Below are 17,851 nucleotides of genomic sequence, written 5' to 3'. Positions count from 1 at the left end.
CAGAGAGGGGGACAGAGAGAGGGGGGAACAGATAGAGGGGGGACAGAGAGAGGGGGAACTGAGAGAGGGGGGCAGAGAGAGGGGGGACAGAGAGAGGGGATACAGAGAGAGGAGGACAGAGAGAGGGGTACAGAGAGCGGGAGAGAGAGAGGGAACAGTGAGAAGGGGATAGAGAGAGGGGGACAGAGAGAGAGAGGGAGACAGAGAGAGGGGGGACAGAGAGGGGGGCAGAGAGATAGGGGGCAGAAAGAGGGCAACAGAGAGGGGGGCAGAGAGAGGGCGGCAGAGAGAGAGGGGGCAGAGAGAGGGGGACAGAGAGAGGGGGGCAGAGAGAGGGCGGCAGAGAGAGAGGGGGCAGAGAGAGGGGGTGACAAGAGAGGTGGTCAGAGAGCGGGAGAGAGAGGGGCCTGTGAGAGGGGGTCAAAGAGAGGGGGAGAAAGAGAGGGGATAGAGAGAGGGGGATAGAGAGAGGGAGACAGAGAGAAGAGGACAGAGAGAGGGCGACAGAGTGAGGGGGGACAGAGTGAGGGGGACAGAGAGAGGGGAACAGAGAGAGGGGAACAGAGAGAGGGTGTCAGAGAGAGGGGGACAGAGAGAGAGGGGGACAGAGAGAGAGGAACAGAGAGAGGGTGTCAGAGAGAGGGGGACAGAGAGAGAGGGGGACAGAGACGGGGACGGGGTTCAGACAGAGGGGGGCAGAGAGAGAGGGGGCAGAGTGAAAGGGGAGAGAGAGGGGGGGACAGAGAGAGAGGGGGCAGGGAGAGGGGGTGACAGAGAGGGGATCAAAGAGCGGGGGAGAGAGAGGGGACAGAGAGAGGGGGATAGAGAGAGTGGGAGAGAGAGAGTGGGACAGAGAGTGGGGCGACAGCGAGAGAGGGGGACAGTGAGGTGATACAGGGAGAGGCGGGTGTGAGAGAGGGGGTCAGAGAGAGGGCGACAGAGAGAGGGCGACAGCGAGAGAGGGCAACAGAGAGAGGGGGGACAGAGAGCGGGGGAGATAGAGGGGGTCAGAGAGAGAGAGGGGGACAGAGAGAGTGGGGGTCAGAGAGAGGGCGACAGAGAGGGGGGAACAGAGAGAGGGGGAACAGAGAAAGGGGAACAGAGAGAGGGCGACAGACAGAGGGGGACAGAGTGGGGGAGACAGAGAGCGAGGGAGACACAGAGAGAGGGGACAGAGAGAGAGGGGACAGAGAGAGAGAGGTGTAGAGAGAGAGGGACAGAGAGAGAGGGGGGACAGAGAGAGAGAGTGGGACAGAGAGAGTGGGACAGAGAGAGGGGGGTCAGAAAGAGGGCGACAGAGAGGGGTGGAACAGAGAGAGCGGGACAAAGAGAGAGGGGGACAGAGAGAGGGTACAGAGAGAGAGGGGGACAGAAAGAGAGGGTACCGAGAGAGAGGGGCAGAGAGAGAGGTGGTCAGAGACAGAGGGGGTCAGAGAGAGGGGGCAGAGAGAGAGGGGGACAGAGAGAGAGGGGTCAGAGAGAGAGAGAGGGGGCAGAAAGAGGCAACAGAGAGAGGGGGACAGAGAGAGAGGGGGACAGAGACAGTGGGACAGAGAGAGTGGGAACACAGAAAGGAGGAAAAGAGAGAAGGGGGGATACAGAGACGGTGACAGAGAGGGGGGCAGAGAGAGGGAGACAGAGAGAGGGGTACAGAGAGTGGGGGGGGGCAGAGAGGGGGGTAGAGAGAATGGGGGCAGAGAGAAAGGGTGACAGAGAGAGGGTCAGAGAGCAGGAGAGAGAGAGAGAGGGGGCAGAGAGAGGGGGATAGAGAGAGGGGGACAGAGAGGGGGTCAAAGAGTGCGGGAGAGAGAGGGGACAGAGTGAGGGGGACAGGAGTGAGAGGGACAGAGAGAGGGGGATAGAGAGAGGAGAACAGAGAGAGCGAAACAGAGAGAGGAGACAGAGAGGGGTGTCAGAGAGAGGGCGACAGAGAGGGGTGGAACAGAGAGAGCGGGACAAAGAGAGAGGGGGACAGAGAGAGGGTACAGAGAGAGAGGGGGACAGAAAGAGAGGGTACCGAGAGAGAGGGGCAGAGAGAGAGAGGTGGTCAGAGACAGAGGGGGTCAGAGAGAGAGGGGCAGAGAGAGAGGGGGTCAGAGAGAGAGGGGTCAGAGAGAGAGAGGGGGCAGAAAGAGGCAACAGAGAGAGGGGGACAGAGAGAGACGGGGACAGAGAGAGGGGGACAGAGAGAGGGCGAAGACAGAAAGGAGGAACAGCTAGAAGGGGGGATACAGAGACGGTGACAGAGAGGGGGGGCAGAGAGAGGGAGACAGAGAGAGGGGTACAGAGAGTGGGGGGGGGCAGAGAGGGGGGCAGAGAGAATGGGGGCAGAGAGAAAGGGTGACAGAGAGGGGGTCAGAGAGCAGGAGAGAGAGAGGGGGCAGAGAGAGGGGGATAGAGAGAGGGGGACAGAGAGGGGGTCAAAGAGTGCGGGAGAGAGAGGGGACAGAGTGAGGGGGACAGGAGTGAGAGGGACAGAGAGAGGGGGATAGAGAGAGGAGAACAGAGAGAGGGAAACAGAGAGAGGGGGACAGAGAGGGGGGTCGGGGGGCAGAGAGAGGGGGGCAGAGAGAGGGCAACAGAGAGGGGGTCAGAGAGCAGGTCAGAGAGCCTGGGAGAGAGAGGGGACAGATAGAGGGGACAGAGAGAGAGGGCCAGAAAGAGAGGGGCTCAGAGAGCCGGCGACAGAGAGAGGGGGACAGAGAGTGGGGGAGATAGAGGGGGTCAGAGAGAGAGGGGGTCAGTGAGAGAGAGGGGGAAAGAGAGAGAAGGGGGCCGAAAGAGGAGACAGAGAGAGGGTGACAGAGAGAGAGGAGGACAGAGAGAGAAGGGGTCAGAGAGTGGGGGGGGGGGGGACAGAGAGAGGAGGGGTCAGAGAGAGGGGGGGGGCAAAGAGAGGGTGAACAGAGAAAGGTGGGACAGAGAGAAGGGGGGATAGAGAGACGGTGACAGAGAGAGGGGGCAGAGGGAGAGAGAGAGGGGTACAGTGTGTGGGAGAGAGGGGGGGTCAGAGAGAGGGGGACAGAGAGTGGGCGGATGGAGAGAGTTGGGGAGAGAGAGAGAGAGGGGGAGAGAGAGAGGGGGGGACAGAGAGGGGGCAGAGAGAGGGGGCAGAGAGAGGGCGACAGAGAGGGGGTTAGAGAGCGGGGGAGAGAGAGGGGACAGAGAGAGGAGGGCAGAGAGAGAGGGGGACAGAGAGAGGGAGGGACAAAGAGAGGGGAACAGAGAAAGGTGGGACAGAGAGAAGAGGGATAGAGAGACGGTGACAGAGAGAGGGGACAGAGACAGGGAGACAGAGAGGGGGGACAGAGAGGGGGGGACAGCGGGGGGAACAGAGTGGGGGGGTCAGAGAGAGATGGGGTCAGAGGGAGGGGGTACAGAGAGAGAGAGGGGGTCAGAGAGAGAGGGGGTCAGAGAGAGGGGTCAGAGAGAGAGGGGGTACAGAGAGAGAGGGGAACAGAGAGGGGGGCAGAGGGGGTGACCAGAGAGGGAACAGAGAGAGGGGGACAGAGAGAGGGGGCAGAAAGAGGGGGGCCAGAGAGAGAAGGGGCAGAGAGACGGGGCAGAGAGAGGCCAACAAAGAGAGGGGACAGTGAAGTGGGGGACAGAGAGAGGGGGGACGGTGGGGGTGAACAGAGAGACGGTGACTGAGAGGGGACAGTGAGTGGGGGACAGAGAGAGGGGGGGACGAGCTGGGCAGAGAGAGGCGGGACAGAGAAACTGTGACAGAGAGGGAGCAGAGAGACGGTGACAGAGGGGGGGGGGACAGAGAGAGGGCGATAGAGATGGGGGAACACAGAGCGGGGAAAAGAGCGAGGGGGCAGAGAGAGGGGGTCAGAGAGAGAGAGCGATAGAGAGAGAGGGGACAGAGAGATGGTGACAGAGTGGGGGCAGAGAGAGGAGGGACAGAGAGAGGGAGAACAGAGAGATAGGGGGACAGAAAGAGAGGGGGACAGAGAGAGGGGACAGAGGGGGGAGGGGGGACCAGAGTGGGGGTGCAGAGAGAGGGGGACAGAGCGAGAGGGAACAGAGGGAGAGGGGACAGAGAGATGGTGACAGAGTAGGGGCAGAGAGAGGAGGGACAGAGAGAGGGAGAACAGAGAGAGAGGGGACAGAAAGAGAGGGGGACAGAGAGAGAGGGGGACAGAGAGAGGGGGACAGAGAGAGAGGGGGACAGAGAGAGGGGGGACAGAGAGAGGGGGACAGAGAGAGGGGGACATAGAGAGGGTACAGGGAGAGGAGGGACAGAGAGAGGGCGACAGAGAGAGAGGCGGACAGAGAGAGGAGGGACAGAGAGAGGGGGACAGAGAGAGGGGGTACAGAGAGAGAGGGGGACAGAGAGAGAGGGGGACAGAGAGAGGGGGACAGAGAGAGGGGGGACAGAGAGAGGGGGACAGAGAGAGGGGACAGAGAGAGGAGGGACAGAGAGAGGGGGACAGAGAGAGGGGGGACAGAGAGAGAGGTGAACAGAGAGAGGGGGACAGAGAGAAGGGTACAGAGGGAGAGGGGGACAGAGAGAGGGGGGGCAGAGAGAGGGGGGACAGAGAGAAAGGGGGGATAGAGAGAGGGGGACAGAGAGAGAGGGGGCAGAGAGAGGGCAACAGAGAGGGGGTCAGAGTGCGGGGGAGAGAGAATATCAGAGAGCGTGGGAGAGAGAGGGGACAGATAGAGGGGGATAGAGAGAGAGGGGACAGAGAGAGAGAGAGAGGGGGACAGAGAGACGGCGACAGAGAGAGGGGGACAGAGAGAGGGGGAGATAGAGGGGGTCAGAGAGAGAGGGGGTCAGTGATAGAGAGGGGGACAGAGAGAGAAGGGGGCAGAAAGAGGAGACAGAGAGAGAGGGGGACAGAGAGAGAGAGGAGGACAGAGAGAAACGGGGTCAGAGAGAGGCGGGACAGAGAGAGGAGGGGACAGAGAGGGGGGGGCAAAGAGAGGGGGAACAGAGAAAAGTGGGACAGAGAGAAGGGGGGATAGAGAGACGGTGACAGAGAGAGGGGGCAGAGGGAGAGAGAGAGAGGGGTACAGTGTGGGAGAGAGAGGCGGGGTCAGAGAGAGGGGGACAGAGAGTGGGCGGATGGAGAGAGTGGGGGATCGAGAGAGAGAGGGGGACAGAGAGAGAGGGGGACAGAGAGGGGGGCAGAGAGAGAGGGGGCAGAGAGAGGGCGACACAGAGGGGGTTAGAGAGCGGGGGAGAGAGAGGGGACAGAGAGATGGGGACAGAGAGATGGCGACATAGAGAGAGGGGGCAGAGATGGAGAGGGGGCAGAGAGAGGGGGACAGAGAGACGGCAACAGAGAGAGGGGCGACAGAGAGAGCGGGCAACAGAGAGGGGGTCAGAGAGCGGGGAGAGAGAGAGGGTACACAGAGAGAGGGGGACAGAGAGAGGAGGGGACAGAGAGGAGGGGCAGAGAGAGGGGGGACACAGAGAGGGGGAACAGAGAGAGGGGGGGACAGAGAGAGGGGGACAGAGAGAGGGGCAGAGAGAGAGGGGGCATGGAGAGGGCGACAGAGAGGGGGTTAGAGAGCGGGGGAGAGAGAGGGGACAGAGAGATGGGGACAGAGAGAGGGCGACAGAGAGAGAGGGGACAGAGAGATGGGGCAGAGAGAGAGGGGGCAGAGAGAGAGGGGGCAGAGAGAGGGGGACAGAGAGACGGCAACAGAGAGAGGGGCGACAGAGAGAACGGGCGACAGAGAGCCGGTCAGAGAGCGGGGACAGAGAGAGTACACAGAGAGAGGGGGACAGAGAGAGGGGGGGACAGAGAGGAGGGGCAGAGAGAGGGGGGACAGAGATGGGGGGAACAGAGAGAGGGGGGCAGAGAGAGCGGGGACAGAGAGAGGGGGAACAGAGAGAGGGGGGGGACAGAGAGGAGGGGCAGAGAGAGGGGGGCAGAGAGAGGGGGCACAGAGAGAGGGGGGAACAGAGAGAGGGGGGATAGAGAGAGGGGGATAGAGAGAGGGAGACAGAGAGAAGGGGACAGAGAGAGGGCGACAGAGTGAGGGGGCACAGAGTGAGGGGGACAGAGAGAGGGGAATAGAGAGAGGGGAACAGAGAGAGGGGGACAGAGAGAGAAGGGGACAGAGACGGGGACGGGGTTCAGACAGAAGGGGGCAGAGAGAGAGGGGGCAGAGCGAGAGGGGAGAGAGAGAGGGGGACAGAGAGAGAGGGGGCAGGGAGAGAGGGTGACAGAGAGGGGGTCAAAGAGCGGGGGAGAGAGACAGGGGACAGAGAGAGGGGGTAGTGAGAGGGGGTCAGAGAGAGGGCGACAGAGAGAGGGCGACAGCGAGAGAGGGCAACAGAGAGAGGGTGGACAGGGAGCGGGGGAGTTAGAGGGGGTCAGAGAGAGAGAGGGGGACAGAGAGAGTGGGGGGCAGAGAGAGGGCGATAGAGAGAGGGGGAACAGAGAGAGGGGGAACAGAGAATGGGGAACAGAGAGAGAGGGGCAGAGAGAGGGGGACAGAGAGCGGGAGAGAGAGAGAGGCGGTTGGGAGAGAGAGGGGGTCAGAGAGAGGGCGACAGACAGAGGGGGACAGAGTGGGGGAGACAGACAGCGAGGGAGACAGAGAGAGAGGGGCAGAGAGAGAGGGGACAGAGAGAGAGAGGTGTAGAGAGAGAGGGACAGAGAGAGAGAGGGGGACAGAGAGAGAGAGTGGGACAGAGAGAGTGGGACAGAGAGAGGGGGGTCAGAGAGAGGGCGACAGAGAGGGGTGGAACAGAGAGAGCGGGACAAAGAGCGAGGGGGACAGAGAGAGGGTACAGAGAGAGAGGGGGACAGAAAGAGAGGGTACCGAGAGAGAGGGGCAGAGAGAGAGGGGGTTAGAGAGAGAGGGGTCAGAGAGAGAGATGGGGCAGAAAGAGGCAACAGAGAGAGGGGGACAGAGAGAGAGGGGGACAGAGAGAGGGGGACAGAGAGAGGGGGAACACAGAAAGGAGGAACAGCTAGAAGGGGGGATACAGAGACGGTGACAGAGAGGGGGGGCAAAGAGAGGGAGACAGACAGAGGGGTACAGAGAGTGGGGGGGCAGAGAGGTGGGCAGAGAGAGTGGGGGCAGAGAGAGGGGGCAGAGAGAAAGGGTGACAGAGAGGGGGTCAGAGAGCGGGAGAGAGAGAGAGGGGGCAGAGAGAGGGGGATAGAGAGAGGGGGGCAGAGAGGTGGTCAAAGAGTGGGGGAGAGAGAGGGGACAGAGTGAGAGGGACAGGAGTGAGAGGGACAGAGAGAGGGGGATAGAGAGAGGAGAACAGAGAGAGGGAAACAGAGAGAGGGGGCAGAGAGGGGGGTCGGGGGGCAGAGAGAGGGGGGCAGAGAGAGGGCAACAGAGAGGGGGTCAGAGAGCAGGGGAGAGAGGAGGTCAGGGAGCGTGGGAGAGAGAGGGGACAGTTAGACGGGACAGAGAGAGAGGGGACAGAAAGAGAGGGGCTCAGAGAGCCGGCGACAGAGAGAGGGGAACAGAGAGTGGGGGAGATAGAGTGGGTCAGTGAGAGAGAGGGGGACAGAGAGAAAAGGGGGCCGAAAGAGGAGACAGAGAGAGGGGGACAGAGAGAGAGGAGGACAGAGAGAGAAGGGGTCAGAGAGGGGAGGGACAGAGAGAGGAGGGGACTGAGAGGGGGGTGCAAAGAGAGGGTGAACAGAGAAAGGTGGGACAGAGAGAAGGGGGGATGGAGAGACGGTGACAGAGAGAGGGGGCAGAGGGAGAGAGAGAGGGGTACAGTGTGGGGGAGAGAGGGGGGTCAGAGAGAGGAGGACAGAGAGTGGGCGGATGGAGAGAGTTGGGGATAGAGAGAGAGGGGGGGACAGAGAGAGAGGGGGACAGTGGGGGGACAGAGAGAGGGCGACAGAGAGGGGGTTAGAGACCGGGGGAGAGAGAGAGGGGACAGAGAGAGGGCGACAGAGAGAGAGGGGGCAGAGAGATGGGGGCAGAGAGAGGGGGCAGAGAGAGAGGGGGCAGAGAGAGAGGGGGACAGTGAGGGGGGCAGAGAGAGGGCGACAGAGAGGGGGTTAGAGAGCGGGGGAGAGAGAGAGGGGACAGAGAGAGGGCGACAGAGAGAGAGGGGCAGAGAGTGGGGGACAGAGAGACGGCAACAGAGAGAGGGGCGACAGAGAGAGCGGGCGACAGAGCGGGGGTCAGACAGCGGGGAGAGACAGAGTACACAGAGAGAGGGGGACAGAGAGAGGGGGGACAGAGAGGAGGGGCAGAGAGAGGGGGAACAGAGAGAGGGGGAACAGAGAGAGGGGGAACAGAGAGAAGGGGGACAGAGAAAGGGGGTACAGAGAGAGGAGGACAGAGAGAGGGGGACAGTGAGCGGGAGAGAGACAGGGGACAGTGAGAAGGGGAAAGAGAGAGGGGGGACAGAGATAGGGGGCAGAAAGAGGGCAACAGAGAGGGGGTCAGAGAGCGGGGGAGAGAGAGAGGGGGCAGAGAGAGAGGGGGCAGAGAGAAGGGGTGCAGAGAGAGGGGGTGACAGAGAGGTGGTCAGAGAGCGGGAGAGAGAGGGGACTGTGAGAGGGGGACAGAGAGAGGGGGCAGTGAGAGAGGGGGCAGAGAGAGAGGGCGACAGAGAGGAGGTCAAAGAGCGGGGGAGAAAGAGAGGGGACAGAGAGAGGGGTTAGAGAGAGGGAGGCAGAGAGAAGGGGACAGAGAGAGGGCGACAGAGTGAGGGGGAACAGAGAGAGGGGAACAGAGAGCGGGGGAGAGAGAGGGGACAGAGAGAGGGGGATAGAGAGACGGGAACAGAGAGAGAGAAGGGACAGAGAGAGGAGTCGGGGGCAGAGAGAGTGGGACAGAGCGAGTGGGACAGAGAGAGGGGCGACAGCGAGAGAGGGGGACAGTGAGGTGGTACAGGGAGAGGCGGGTGTGAGAGAGGGGGTCAGAGAGAGGGCGACAGAGAGAGGGCGACAGCGAGAGAGGGCAACAGTGAGAGGGGGGACAGGGAGCGGGGGAGATAGAGGGGGTCAGAGAGAGAGGGAGTCAGAGAGAAAGAAGGAGACAGAGAGAGTGGGGGTCAGAGAGAGGGCGTCAGAGAGCGGGGAAGAGAGAGGGGACAGAGATGGGGACAGAGAGACGGCGACAGAGAGAGAGGGGGCGGAGAGATGGGGGGGCAGAGAGAGGGGACAGAGAGAGAGGGGGCAGAGAGAGAGAGAGGGGGCAGAGAGAGGGGGACAGAGAGATGGGGACAGAGAGAGGGCGACAGAGAGTGGGGGACAGAGAGATGTGGACAGAGAGAGGGCGACAGTGAGAGAGGGGACAGAGAGATGGGGATAGAGAGAGGGTGACAGAGAAAGAGAGAGCAGAGAGATGGGGGGCAGAGAGAGAGGTGGCAGAGAGAGGGGGCAGAGAGAGAGAGGGGGCAGAGAGAGGGGGACAGAGAGACGGCAACAGAGAGAGGGGCGACAGAGACAGTGGGCGACAGAGAGGGGGTCAGAGAGCGGGGAGAGAGAGAGTACACAGAGAGAGGGGGACAGAGAGAGGGGGGACAGAGAGGAGGGGCAGAGAGAGGGGGGACAGAGAGAGCGGGGGACAGAGAGAGGGGGACAGAGAGAGAGGGGGGACAGAGAGAGGGGGACAGAGAGGGACAGAGAGATGAGGGACAGAGAGAGGGACAGAGAGAGAGGGGGACAGAGAGAGGGGGGCAGAGAGAGGGGGGGCAGAGAGAGGGGGACAGAGAGAGAGAGGGGGGCAGAGAGAGGGGGGAAGAGAGTGGGGGACAGAGAGAGGGGGACTGAGTGGGAGAGAGTGAGGGGGCAGAGAGAGGGGGAGAGATAGTGAGCACGAGAGAGGGCAACAGAGAGAGGGGCACAGAGACCGGGACAGAGAGAGGGGGCAGACAGAGGGGGACAGAGAGAGAGAGCGGGACAGAGAGAGAGGGGGACAGAGAGGGGGGACAGAGAGCGAGAGGGACAGAGAGAGGGGGACAGAGAGAGAGCGGGTCGGAGAGAGAGGGGGAAAGAGAGGGGGGACAGAGAAAGGGCGGGAAAGAGGGAGAGAGAGGGGACAGAGAGAGGGGGAGACAGAGAGCTGGGGGACAGAGAGAGGATGACAGAGAGTGGGGGACAGAGAGAGGGTGACAGAGAGTGGGGGACAGAGAGCGAGGGACAGAGAGCGCGGGACAGAGAGTGGGGCACAGAGAGTGGGGAAGATAGAGGGGGTCAGAGGGAGTGGGGACAGAGAAAGTGTTACAGAGTGGGGGAAAGAGAGGGTGTCAGAGAATGGGGGGCAGAGAGAGGAGGACAGAGAGGGGGACAGAGAGAGAGGGACAGAGAGAGAGAGGGACAGAGAGAGAGGGGGACAGAGAGACGGCAACAGAGAGAGGGGGACAGAGAGAGGGGCAGAGAGAGAGGGGGCAGAGAGAGGGCGACAGAGAGGGGGTTAGAGAGCGGGGGAGAGAGAGGGGACATACAGATGGGGACAGAGAGAGGGCGACAGAGAGAGAGGGGACAGAGAGATGGGGCAGAGAGAGAGGGGGCAGAGAGAGAGGGGGCAGAGAGAGAGGGGGCAGAGAGAGGGGGACAGAGAGACGGCAACAGAGAGAGGGGCGACAGAGAGAACGGGCGACAGAGAGCCGGTCAGAGAGCGGGGACAGAGAGAGTACACAGAGAGAGGGGGACAGAGAGAGGGGGGGACAGAGAGGAGGGGCAGAGAGAGGGGGGACAGAGATGGGGGGAAAAAAAAGAGGGGGGCAGAGAGAGCGGGGACAGAGAGAGGGGGAACAGAGAGAGGGGGGGACAGAGAGAAGGGGCAGAGAGAGAGGGGACAGAGAGAGAGGGGACAGAGAGAGAGAGGTGTAGAGAGAGAGGGACAGAGAGAGAGAGGGGGACAGAGAGAGAGAGCGGGACAGAGAGAGAGGGGGACAGAGAGGGGGGACAGAGAGCGAGGGGGACAGAGAGAGGGTACAGAGAGAGAGGGGGGACAGAAAGAGAGGGTACCGAGAGAGAGGGGCAGAGAGAGAGGTGGTCAGAGACAGAGGGGGTCAGAGAGAGAGGGGCAGAGTGAGAGGGGATTAGGGAGAGAGGGGTCAGAGAGAGAGATGGGGCAGAAAGAGGCAACAGAGAGAGGGGGACAGAGAGAGAGAGGGGGACAGAGAGAGGGGGACAGAGAGAGGGGGAACACAGAAAGGAGGAACAGAGAGAAGGGGGGATACAGAGACGGTGACAGAGAGGGGGGGCAGAGAGAGGGAGACAGACAGAGGGGTACAGAGAGTGGGGGGGGCAGAGAGGTGGGCAGAGAGAGTGGGGGCAGAGAGAGGGGGCAGAGAGAAAGGGTGACAGAGAGGGGGTCAGAGAGCGGGAGAGAGAGAGAGGGGGCAGAGAGAGGGGGATAGAGAGAGGGGGACAGAGAGGTGGTCAAAGAGTGGGGGAGAGAGAGGGGACAGAGTGAGAGGGACAGGAGTGAGAGGGACAGAGAGAGGGGGATAGAGAGAGGAGAACAGAGAGAGGGAAACAGAGAGAGGGAGGCAGAGAGGGGGGTCGGGGGGCAGAGAGAGGGGGGCAGAGAGAGGGCAACAGAGAGGGGGTCAGAGAGCAGGGGAGAGAGGAGGTCAGGGAGCGTGGGAGAGAGAGGGGACAGATAGACGGGACAGAGAGAGAGAGGGGACAGAAAGAGAGGGGCTCAGAGAGCCGGCGACAGAGATAGGGGAACAGAGAGTGGGGGAGATAGAGTGGGTCAGTGAGAGAGAGGGGGACAGAGAGAAAAGGGGGCCGAAAGAGGAGACAGAGAGAGGGGGACAGAGAGAGAGGAGGACAGAGAGAGAAGGGGTCAGAGAGGGGAGGGACAGAGAGAGGAGGGGACTGAGAGGGGGGTGCAAAGAGAGGGTGAACAGAGAAAGGTGGGACAGAGAGAAGGGGGGATGGAGAGACGGTGACAGAGAGAGGGGGCAGAGGGTGAGAGAGAGCGGTACAGTGTGGGGGAGAGAGGGGGGTCAGAGAGAGGAGGACAGAGAGTGGGCGGATGGAGAGAGTTGGGGATAGAGAGAGAGGGGGGGACAGAGAGAGAGGGGGACAGTGGGGGGACAGAGAGAGGGCGACAGAGAGGGGGTTAGAGACCGGGGGAGAGAGAGAGGGGACAGAGAGAGGGCGACAGAGAGAGAGGGGGCAGAGAGATGGGGGCAGAGAGAGGGGGCAGAGAGAGAGGGGGCAGAGAGAGAGGGGGACAGTGAGGGGGGCAGAGAGAGGGTGACAGAGAGGGGGGTAGAGAGCGGGGGAGAGAGAGAGGGGACAGAGAGAGGGCGACAGAGAGAGAGGGGGCAGAGAGAGGGGGACAGAGAGACGGCAACAGAGAGAGGGGCGACAGAGAGAGCGGGCGACAGAGCGGGGGTCAGACAGCGGGGAGAGACAGAGTACACAGAGAGAGGGGGACAGAGAGAGGGGGGACAGAGAGGAGGGGCAGAGAGAGGGGGAACAGAGAGAGGGGGAACAGAGAGAGGGGGAACAGAGAGAAGGGGGACAGAGAGAGGGGGTACAGTGAGAGGAGGACAGAGAGAGGGGGACAGTGAGCGGGAGAGAGACAGGGGACAGTGAGAAGGGGAAAGAGAGAGGGGGGACAGAGATAGGGGGCAGAAAGAGGGCAACAGAGAGGGGGTCAGAGAGCGGGGGAGAGAGAGAGAGGGGGCAGAGAGAGAGGGGGCAGAGAGAGGGGGGGCAGAGAGAGGGGGTGACAGAGAGGTGGTCAGAGAGCGGGAGAGAGAGGGGACTGTGAGAGGGGGACAGAGAGAGGGGGCAGTGAGAGAGGGGGCAGAGAGAGAGGGCGACAGAGAGGAGGTCAAAGAGCGGGGGAGAAAGAGAGGGGACAGAGAGAGGGGGATAGAGAGAGGGAGACAGAGAGAAGGGGACAGAGAGAGGGCGACAGAGTGAGGGGGAACAGAGAGAGGGGAACAGAGAGAGGGGGACAGAGAGAGAGGGGGACAGAGACGGGGACGGGGTTCAGAGGGGGGCAGAGAGAGAGAGGGGGCAGAGAGAGTGGGCAGAAAGAGAGGATGACAGAGAAGGGGTTAGAGAGCGGGAGATAGAGAGAGGGGGCAGTGAGATGGGGATAGAGAGAGGGGGACAGAGAGAGAGGGGCAGGGAGAGAGGGTGAGAGAGGGGGGTTAAAGAGCGGCGGAGAGGGAGAGGGGACAGAGAGAGGGGGATAGAGAGACGGGAACAGAGAGAGAGAAGGGACAGAGAGAGGAGTCGGGGGCAGAGAGAGTGGGACAGAGCGAGTGGGACAGAGAGAGGGGCGACAGCGAGAGAGGGGGACAGTGAGGTGTTACAGGGAGAGGCGGGTGTGAGAGAGGGGGTCAGAGAGAGGGCGACAGAGAGAGGGCGACAGCGAGAGAGGGCAACAGTGAGAAGGGGGACAGGGAGCGGGGGAGATAGAGGGGGTCAGAGAGAGAGGGAGTCAGAGAGAAAGAAGGAGACAGAGAGAGTGGGGGTCAGAGAGAGGGCGTCAGAGAGCGGGGAAGAGAGAGGGGACAGAGAGATGGGGACAGAGAGAGGGCGACAGAGAGAGAGGGGGCGGAGAGATGGGGGGGCAGAGAGAGGGAACAGAGAGAGGGGGGCAGAGAGAGAGAGAGGGGGCAGAGAGAGGGGGACAGAGAGATGGGGACAGAGAGAGGGCGACAGAGAGAGGGGGACAGAGAGATGGGGACCGAGAGAGGGCGACAGTGAGAGAGGGGACAGAGAGATGGGGATAGAGAGAGGGTGACAGAGAAAGAGGGAGCAGAGAGATGGGGGGCAGAGAGAGAGGTGGCAGAGAGAGGGGGCAGAGAGAGAGAGGGGGCAGAGAGAGGGGGACAGAGAGACGGCAACAGAGAGAGGGGCGACAGAGACAGCGGGCGACAGAGAGGGGGGCAGAGAGCGGGGAGAGAGAGAGTACACAGGGAGAGGGGGACAGAGAGAGGGGGGACAGAGAGGAGGGGCAGAGAGAGGGGGGACAGAGAGAGCGGGGGGCAGAGAGAGGGGGACAGAGAGAGAGGGGGGACAGAGAGAGGGGGACAGAGAGGGACAGAGAGATGAGGGACAGAGAGAGGGACAGAGAGAGAGGGGGACAGAGAGAGGGGGGGCAGAGAGAGGGGGGGCAGAGAGAGGGGGACAGAGAGAGAGGGGGCAGAGAGAGAGAGAGGGGGAAGAGAGAGGGGGACAGAGAGATGGGGACAGAGAGAGGGCGACAGAGAGAGGGGGACAGAGAGATGGGGACAGAGAGAGGGCGACAGTGAGAGAGGGGACAGAGAGATGGGGATAGAGAGAGGGTGACAGAGAAAGAGGGAGCAGAGAGATGGGGGGCAGAGAGAGAGGTGGCAGAGAGAGGGGGCAGAGAGAGAGAGGGGGCAGAGAGAGGGGGACAGAGAGACGGCAACAGAGAGAGGGGCGACAGAGACAGCGGGCGACAGAGAGGGGGTCAGAGAGCGGGGAGAGAGAGAGTACACAGAGAGAGGGGGACAGAGAGAGGGGGGACAGAGAGGAGGGGCAGAGAGAGGGGGGACAGAGAGAGCGGGGGGCAGAGAGAGGGGGACAGAGAGAGAGGGGGACAGAGAGAGGGGGACAGAGAGGGACAGAGAGATGAGGGACAGAGAGAGGGACAGAGAGAGAGGGGGACAGAGAGAGGGGGGGCAGAGAGAGGGGTGCAGAGAGAGGGGGACAGAGAGAGAGGGGGGCAGAGAGAGGGGGGAAGAGAGTGGGGGACAGAGAGAGGGGGACTGAGTGGGAGAGAGTGAGGGGGCAGAGAGAGGGGGAGAGATAGTGGGCACGAGAGAGGGCAACAGAGAGAGGGGGACAGAGACCGGGACAGAGAGAGGGGGCAGACAGAGGGGGACAGAGAGAGAGCGCGGGACAGAGAGAGAGGGGGACAGAGAGGGAGGACAGAGAGCGAGAGGGACAGAGAGAGGGGGACAGAGAGAGAGCGGGTCGGAGAGAGAGGGGGAAAGAGAGGGGGGACAGAGAAAGGGCGGGAAAGAGAGAGAGAGAGGGGACAGAGTGAGGGGGAGACAGAGAGCTGGGGGACAGAGAGAGGATGACAGAGAGTGGGGGACAGAGAGCGAGGGACAGAGAGCGCGGGACAGAGAGTGGGGCACAGAGAGTGGGGAAGATAGAGGGGGTCAGAGGGAGTGGGGACAGAGAAAGGGTTACAGAGTGGGGGAAAGAGAGGGTGTCAGAGAAAGGGGGGCAGAGAGAGGAGGACAGAGAGGGGGACAGAGAGAGAGGGACAGAGAGAGAGGGACAGAGAGAGAGGGGGACAGAGAGACGGCAACAGAGAGAGGGGCGACAGAGAGAGCGGGCGACAGAGAGGGGTCAGAGAGCGGGGAGAGAGAGAGTACACAGAGAGAGGGGGACAGAGAGGGGGGGACAAGAGAGGAGGGGCAGAGAGAGGGGGACAGAGAGAGGGGGAACAGAGAGGGGGGGGCAGAGAGAGGGAGGACAGAGAGAGGGGGAACAGAGAGAGGGGGGAACAGAGAGAGGGGGGACAGAGAGAGTGGGTACAGAGAGAGGAGGACAGAGAGAGGGGGACAGAGAGCGGGAGAGAGACAGGGGACAGTGAGAAGGGGATAGAGGGAGGGGGAGAGAGAGAGAGGGGGACAGAGAGAGGGGGGCAGAGAGAGAGGGGGTAGAGAGAGGGGGTGACAGAGAGGTGGTCAGAGAGTGGGAGAGAGAGGAGACTGTGAGAGGGGGACAGAGAGAGAGGGGGCAGTGAGGAGCGGGCAGAGAGAGAGGGCGACAGAGAGGGGGTCAAAGAGCAGGGGAGAAAGAGAGGGGACATAGAGAGGGGGATAGAGAGAGGGCGACAGAGTGAGGGCGAACAGACAGATGGGGACAGAGAGAGGGCGACAGCGAGAGAGGGCAATAGAGAGGGGGGACAGAGAGCGGGGTAGATAGAGGGGGTCAGAGAGAGAGGGGGTCAGAGAGAGAGTGGGGGACAGGGAGAGTGGGGGTCAGAGAGAGGGCGACAGAGAGCAGGGGACAGAGAGTGGGGGAGATAGAGGGGGTCAGAGAGAGAGGGGGGAACAGAGAGAGAGGGGGACAGAGAGAGGGGGACAGAGAGAGGGGGACAGAGAGAGGGGGAACAGAGAAAGGGGGAACAGAGAGAAGAGGGGATAGAAAGACGGTGACAGAGAGGGGGGGCAGAGAGAGGGAGACAGAGAGAGGGGTACAGAGTGGGGGTGAGAGAGAGGGGGTCAGAGAGCGGGAGAGAGAGAGGGGGCAGTGAGAGGGGGATAGAGAGAGGGGGACAGAGAGAGGGGGCAGAGAGCGAGGGACAGAGAGCGCGGGACAGAGAGTGGGGCACAGAAAGTGGGGAAGATAGAGGGGGTCAGAGGGAATGGGGTCAGAGACAGGGTTACAGAGTGGGGGAAAGAGAGGGTGTCAGAGAAAGGGGGGCAGAGAGAGGAGGACAGAGAGAGGCAGGTGGGAGAGAGAGGGGGACAGAGAAATGGGGGACAGAGAGGGGGACAGAGAGAGAGGGGGACATAGAGGGGGGACAGAGAGAGGGGGACAGAGTGGGTGGGACAGAGAGAGGGGGACAGAGAGAGAAGGGGGACAGAGAGTGGGGGACAGAGAGAGGGTGACAGATATGGCAACAGAGAGAGGGGGGCAGAGAGAGGAGGACAGAGAGAGGGGGACAGCGGGGGCAGAGAGGGGGGGACAGAGAGGGGGGGACAGAGAGATAGTGACTGGGAGGGGGCATAGAGAGGGGGACAGAGAGAGGAGAACAGAGAGAGAGAAACAGAGAGAGGGGGACAGAGAGAGGGGGGAGGGGGGAACAGAGAGAGGGGTGACAGAGAGAGGGGGTACAGAGAGAGGAGGACAGAGAGAGGGGGCAGAGAGCGGAAGAGAGAGAGGGGGACAGTGAGAAGGGGATACAGAGAGGGGGACAGAGTGAGAGGGGACAGAGAGAGGGGGGACAGAGAAGGGGGCACAGAGATAGGGGGCAGAAAGAGGGCAACAGAGGGGGCGTCAGAGAGCGGGGGAGAGTGGGGACGGAGAGAGGGGGACAGAGAGAGGGGGCAGAGTGAGAGGGGGCAGAGAGATAGGGGGCAGAGAGAGGGCAACAGAGAGGGCGTCACAGAACGGGGGAGAGAGAGTGGGGACAGAGAGAGGGGGACAGAGAGAGGGGGCAGAGAGAGAGGGGGCAGAGAGATAGGGGGCAGAGAGAGGGGGTGACAGAGAGGTGGTCAGAGAGCGGGAGAGAGAGGTGACTGTGAAAGGGGGACAGAGAGAGGGGGCAGTGAGGGGGGGGCAGAGAGAGAGGGCGACAGAGAGGGGGTCAAAGTGCGGGGGAGAAAGTGAGGGGACAGAGAGAAGGGGATAGAGAACGGGAGACAGAGAGAAGGGGACAGAGAGAGGGCGACAGAGTGAGGGGGGAAAGAGTGAGGGGGACAGAGACGGGGGCGGGGTTCAGACAGAGGGGGGCAGAGAGAGGGGGCAGAGAGAGGGAGACAGAGAAGGGGATAGAGAGAGGGGAACAGAGAGAGAGAAGAGACAGAGAGAGGGGTCGGGGGGGGCAGAGAGAGTGGGACAGAGAGTGTGGGACAGAGAGAGGGGCGACAGCGAGAGAGGGGGACAGTGAGGTGGTACAGGGAGAGGCTGGTGTGAGAGAGGGGGTCAGAGAGAGGGCAACAGAGAGAAGGGGGGCAGAGAGCGGGGGAGATAGAGGGGGTCAGAGAGAGAGAGGGGACAGAGAGAGGGCGACAGAGAGCAGGGGACAGAGAGTGGGGGAGATAGAGCTGGTCAGAGAGAGAGTGGGGGACCGAGAGAGTGGGACAGAGAGAGGGGGAACAGAGAAAGGGGGAACTGAGAGAAGGGGGGATAGAAAGACGGTGACAGAGAGGGGGGGCAGAGAGAGGGAGACAGAGAGAGGGGTACAGAGTGGGGGTGAGAGAGGGGGTCAG

Source organism: Chiloscyllium plagiosum, unplaced genomic scaffold (genome assembly GCF_037043375.1).
Source record: "Chiloscyllium plagiosum isolate Xiang-an unplaced genomic scaffold, Cpla_swu_hap1 HiC_scaffold_42, whole genome shotgun sequence".
NCBI lineage: Eukaryota > Metazoa > Chordata > Chondrichthyes > Orectolobiformes > Hemiscylliidae > Chiloscyllium > Chiloscyllium plagiosum.
This window is presented reverse-complemented; position numbering follows the sequence as displayed.